Source organism: Myodes glareolus, chromosome 16 (genome assembly GCF_982192425.1).
Source record: "Myodes glareolus chromosome 16, mMyoGla1.1, whole genome shotgun sequence".
NCBI lineage: Eukaryota > Metazoa > Chordata > Mammalia > Rodentia > Cricetidae > Myodes > Myodes glareolus.
In genome coordinates, this window is record NC_142041.1 from 41996607 (window position 1) to 42002390 (window position 5784).

Below are 5784 nucleotides of genomic sequence, written 5' to 3' on the forward strand. Positions count from 1 at the left end.
GGGACATCCCATCATGGTATTATTTTTTAAAAAGAACAATAGTATCCATTACCAAAGATTCTAGTGGAAGCTATACTTGCAATGTATGATAAAATTCATACATAGAAAAATAATGTATTGCTATTTTATTTGTTCTAGGTTCATACAATGTTCATGTTATATGAATCTTTCTGGTTTTGCTTTATCAACTCCATGCTATCTGTAGACCACTCATTTTCTTTACTGCTGTATAATAGTTCATCATATGACCACACTACAGTCCACCTTCCATTCACCTGTTCAAAAACATTTAATTTTGTTCAGAACATTTCACCGCTATACTCTGCATATTGCTGATAGTCACATGCAAGAATTTCTCCAGGATTAGCATTGTCAGTGGAAATGTTGAGTCATTGAGTATGTGAATGCTTAACTTTGTAATGCCAAATTGTCTTAAAGATTATTTGTACCTTAGAATATAGTCAAGTTAGCCTTTTCTTATAGCTTAGGCTACTAGGATATTTTTCTTAAATTACATTACCTGGTTCCCAAGAACATATACTGATTTTCTGATCAGATTTCTCATAAGTGACTTTCAAATTCCCAATGACTGACAACCAGGTACCTCTGCAAAGTCATCTCCTTTAAGATATTTCAAGAGGGCTCTGTTTTCACAGCCTCCCTGCTTTGCTGGTTCATTTAGTTCTCCACATCTTCCTTGTCAATCTCAATCTACTTCTGACAGAGGATTTAAGAATGCAAACTCAGAAGCAAGATGACCACTTGCATTTCCAATTTGCCACCATCCAGTGGAGAAGCCTCATCATACCTAGGGATAAGGCCTCCAGACCCCCTCCCCCACCCCCTCCAGCAGACCTGTTATCTTCCTTTGGAGTTTTTTTTTATAACTGGAATGATTTTTCGTTGTGTTCCATTTCATAAATAACACATCATTAGTATATTGCCTGAAGGGACAAAACCATATTATGGTGTAACTTTCTTTCCAAGTATTGAGTTCAAGTTGGATTTATCTGTGAATAAAACAAAATGAAATAATGTGTGGGACTTGATCCCATACTTTCATAGTCTTGCTACTGGCTATAGAAAAGCAGCTTGTGCATACATAAAACTCCAAGTAGTTTCTGATTTCGTTGCCATGACATCAACTGACTGCTTTAAGCATTTAGCTCAGTACTAAGCCTAAATAAGTCATGTTGAAACCCAAGTCCTAAGCATACTACTTTGGGATCCACAGTAGAAATAAGTCTACAAGTACAGACATGTCGTAGCTTTCTCTTCTCCTAATTGACACAATGCTCACTTTTCCCTGGGCTGGACTGGGTTGAAGGAAGCAGCTTCTCCTGAGGAATCCTTCTACTGAAAAGGGGACACAACAGCCCCTGGATCACATGTGTGAGCTAACTCCACACCAGCGAGACTCATTGTCTGCCATGCTCCTTCTGATGCCCTGTGTCCCTGGTGCTGCCAAACAGGGTTGAAATCTGAGGCTATCAATCAGCATCAGCCGTCGTGAAGACAAGCCCTTGGATTATGTGCTACAACATTATGTTCACAAGCACTGTTTTCTAAAGGACCGTGGAGAGATGGGCAAAGTCACACGCCGCTTTCCATTGCTGGGAAAAGCCTGCGTCCTTGTAAATACACAAGCATCTCTGATAGCTATTGTGATTACACCGTTTTGTACTGAATTGAGTGAGCTCTCAGAGAATGTGAGGCCCAATCTCTGTAGCCCGAAGCAGAGAGTGCAGGTAAGGTCACACCTGAGAGGAAAATGCATTCCTCCAGAGAAGCAGAATAAGGCACATGAGGATTTGAAGGACCCTGGAAAGGGGCAGCGATTAGAATTTCAGGCATTCTTGAGCTACTAGATCAATTCAAAATGCACGGGCGATTCAATTTTTGAGAGCAGTGCCGATGGAAAAAACTCTCCCTGCACATTTACATTTAAATATCGCTGACTCTGAGTTCCAACAAAGAGATTCACATTGCCATGAATTGGAGATGGCAAGGTCTGCACCATTGCCAAACCTGCCCAACTGCTCATTCTTCAGTTCAGCTTATTGGAGTTTCTGGATGTTAAAATATTTAAAAAGGATCATATTCCTACTGTATAAGCATACAGAATATAAAAATCAAGTTCCTGGACTTACATGGCTTAAAAAGCTAAGGACGGGAAACACTTTGAAAGCACGGGCAAACGGTTATAAATAAGCACTTGAGAGCTGTCAGTTCAGCGCTTCTCCGCAACTGGATAATTGGCTGGATGCCACAGACTCAAAAATGGAGGAACGCTGATTCTTCTTCAAAGGTATATCACTTGGCATTTTCTGTTTTTATTAGATGGGAAAGACCCTAACTTAAGCATTGTGACTTCCTTCCTCATCTTTCTTTTTCCTTTTCCCCTAACCTCCTGATGTCTTACATGTCAGAATAAGATGTAATCTTCCCTCGGCTGCTGTAAGGGTCTCCACACTAGCAAGCAGAGAACGAAGAATGTGACATGGCGGATCTTCTGTCTGAAGTAGTGACTTGTAGGGTTAGGAAGAATCCAGGATCTTGACCATCTTTACATGGAAAGAGTACAAGAGAGGAAAATGGGGGCTGGAGAGGTGGCTCTGTAGTTTGGAGCACTAGCTTCTCTTCCATAGGACCCTGGTTCAGTTCTCAGCATCCACACGGCTGCTGACAACCACATGTAACTGCCAGGGTATTCAATGTTCTCTTAGTTCTGCTGACCCCAGACTTGCATGAACCACAAACATCCATGCTAACAGAAACACCAATACACATAAAATAAAATAAGTTTTTACAAAGAGAAGAAAGAGCCGTGCGTCTGCTATAGCCTACAGCCTAGAGATCCCAGCAGATGTTGGTGATTATTGGGTGTGGGTGAGTTCAGAGGTCAGTTGACAGGTACTCACATTTTTCAGATATCACCTGGAAACTCCCTGTATCCTGGTCCCAGAAGGCAAGTGTTCATTTTTATAAATCAGGTACCCGTACTGTTTCTTTGACCAGTCCGGAATGTTGTTACAGTTTATAGGCTCTTCTTTCATTACATAACAATGACAACAGCTCAATTTAAGTGTCTAATGACCGGAGCCAGTCATCCAGAGCAGCAAAAATTTAATAGCAACCTTATCTGGAATGCCGACAAGGAACACTTCCCAGGAAACCATTACAGCCCTTCAGTTTACAAAACAATTGCCTTTAATCTTTAATACTGTTAAGCAGTAGGGGGCAGATATTCACATTAGCATAGCTTTGCTTTTTATAACTAGCATTTAATCTACCATATTCAGCCTCTGTTGGGCTAAGAATCTTCTGCCAGGCAGTTTGAGATTGGAGCTAACAATACAAGGGTTCCTTTTTTCTTTAAAGGCAGGGCACAAAGCTTGCCTTCCCAGGATGGATACGGGAAGAGTTCATATAGCATTGAAGTTTGGAGGGAAAAACCTCCAAAGTGTTTCCTTAGGGAAACATAAGACTCCTTGAAATAAATTTCAGTTACTATTAGAATAAACTGTTGCGGAGAAATTTCCTGAGTTCAGCGTACAGACATGAGCTTCATCTCACTCGCTCGTGCCGAGCAGGAAGCAGTGTGGTGGTGGCGGCTCCATAGCTCTTCATCTGCTTGGCGGTTTGCTGTGTTTGAATCATTTCCTCTTTCATTGGGTGAAGAGAAGGCAGATGTAAATTTCAGGCTCTGCTTTCTCAGGGAAGCAGATATATATTTTTACCGTTGCAGTGTGTTTTCGGATGACATGGAAGAAGGGCCTTAATAGGATTGCTGAAATTGAAGAGCTGAGCTTGGGTGATTTTAAAATGACTCGCGGGGTGCTCGCGCTCAGTTAATGCCAGCTGACACTGCCAGGCACAAGGCTCTATGCGTTTCCTCAAGTGCTGGATTTCCTTGGTGGTAAGAATAGAATGTCTAATAAGCACCAACATGTCGTGAACATAGCCAACAATTTACTTATATTTGCAGATGAGTGAAATATAAGGGTTTTATGTTATTCACCATCTTTCATTGATTTGGAGGTGGGCCCTGAGGCCTCCACATAGGGACATTACTTTTCAGTTAAGAGCATCTTGTAAGGGATGTTGGATGTTGAGGACTGATGTAGACAATGAATAGCAAGGTCTACTCTTTGCAGAAAGCAAGCGATCACATTATAATTAAAGCCCCCCAAATATATCCAAATATAACCAACCAGCTAGGAACCCCCACTAAACTCTAATTCTTTAACTCATCACCCATTTAAATGTGATTTAAACACCTTTGCCAGGTAACACTAGACTGGACCAAAGGGACAGACTAGCATCCCTAATCACCAGAGCAGCTTGAATGACCAGAGTTCCAGATGGTCCCACCAGTGACAAAAATGGTGTGTGTGTGTGTGTGTGTATGTATGTGGGGGGCATGTTACTGAAGACAAACATTAATAAGACCTCGACTTTCACTCATTTATAACTCACTCCAAGGTCCCTCATTCTATATGTCCCACAGCGGGGCTGCCTGTGATCTGTTGTCTACTGACTTTGCTGTAAGATAGCACCTGTGATATTTGAGCAACAGCAAGAGTTGTCTAAGTTACTATGACAGAACTTGAAAGGTCCTTTGGCTAAAAACACTAATTGTTGGAGTGTCCTGGTTGGCATGCCGAGGTTCACATCTTTCTGTCGCTTTGGCTGCCTCACCCTCTACTCTAATTAGGAATGCAATATGCAAATAACTAATGTGAGAAATGCTTGTCCAAGTCTCTAATACAGGGTCACTTGGTCTATTGGCTGCTGTAGTAGACTTGGGCTTCTACTCCACCCCAGTGCCTTGTCTGCTTCTCAATCTCTTTGCAGAGTTTATTGGATGGCTCCAGCAAAACTACTAGGCCGGGATTAGCTTGTGCAAGACACTGACACCAGAAAAAGGCCATATCAACAAATCTAATGTTAGATTGATCACCCTTCAGCACACCAAGCACAAGGCCAAGATGTTTGTGCACAAACAAAATAAATGTTTTGAAACCCCTACCATTACTAATAAACAGTTACTAACTGTTAGCTCTTTCAAACAAATCAATAAATGTATGCTGCACCCTTTAGTCAGTAAGCAGTCTGTGTTGTGGAATATTAATTTAAGATATCTTTTAGTCCTTTATGCTGTGGAATATTTATTTTTTGTTGTTAGTTTTTTCCTTTTTATTTAAAATTTTTAAATTCATTTTGCATACCAACCACAATTCCCCTCCCTCACTTCTCCCCACTCTCCTTCCACCCCCTTCCCCACACCCAGCATCTGCTGCTCCCCAGGAAGGGTAAGGCCTCCTCACTGGGGAGTCAGCAAAGCCTAGCACATCAAGTTGAGGCAAGACCAAGAACTGCTACACCAAGTCTGAGCAAGGCATCCCACCATAGGAAATGGGCTCCAAAAAGCCAGTTCAAGCACCAAGAATAGATCTGATCCCACTGCTAGGGGCCCCACAAACAGACCAAGCCACACAATTGTCAGACACAAGCAGGGGGCCTAGCTCAGTCCCATTCAGATCCTTAGTTGTTGGTTTAGAGTCCAAGAGCTCCCACTAGCTCTGGTCACCTGTCTTTGTGGGTTTGCTGTCTTGATCTTAACCCCCCTTGCTCATATAACCCCTCCTCCCTCTCTTCAACTGGACTCCCAGAGCTCAGACTGGTGCTTGCCTGTGGATCTCTGCATCTGTTTCCATCAGTTACTGGATGAAAATTCTATGATGACAATTAGGATAGTCACCAATCTGATATAGGGGAAGG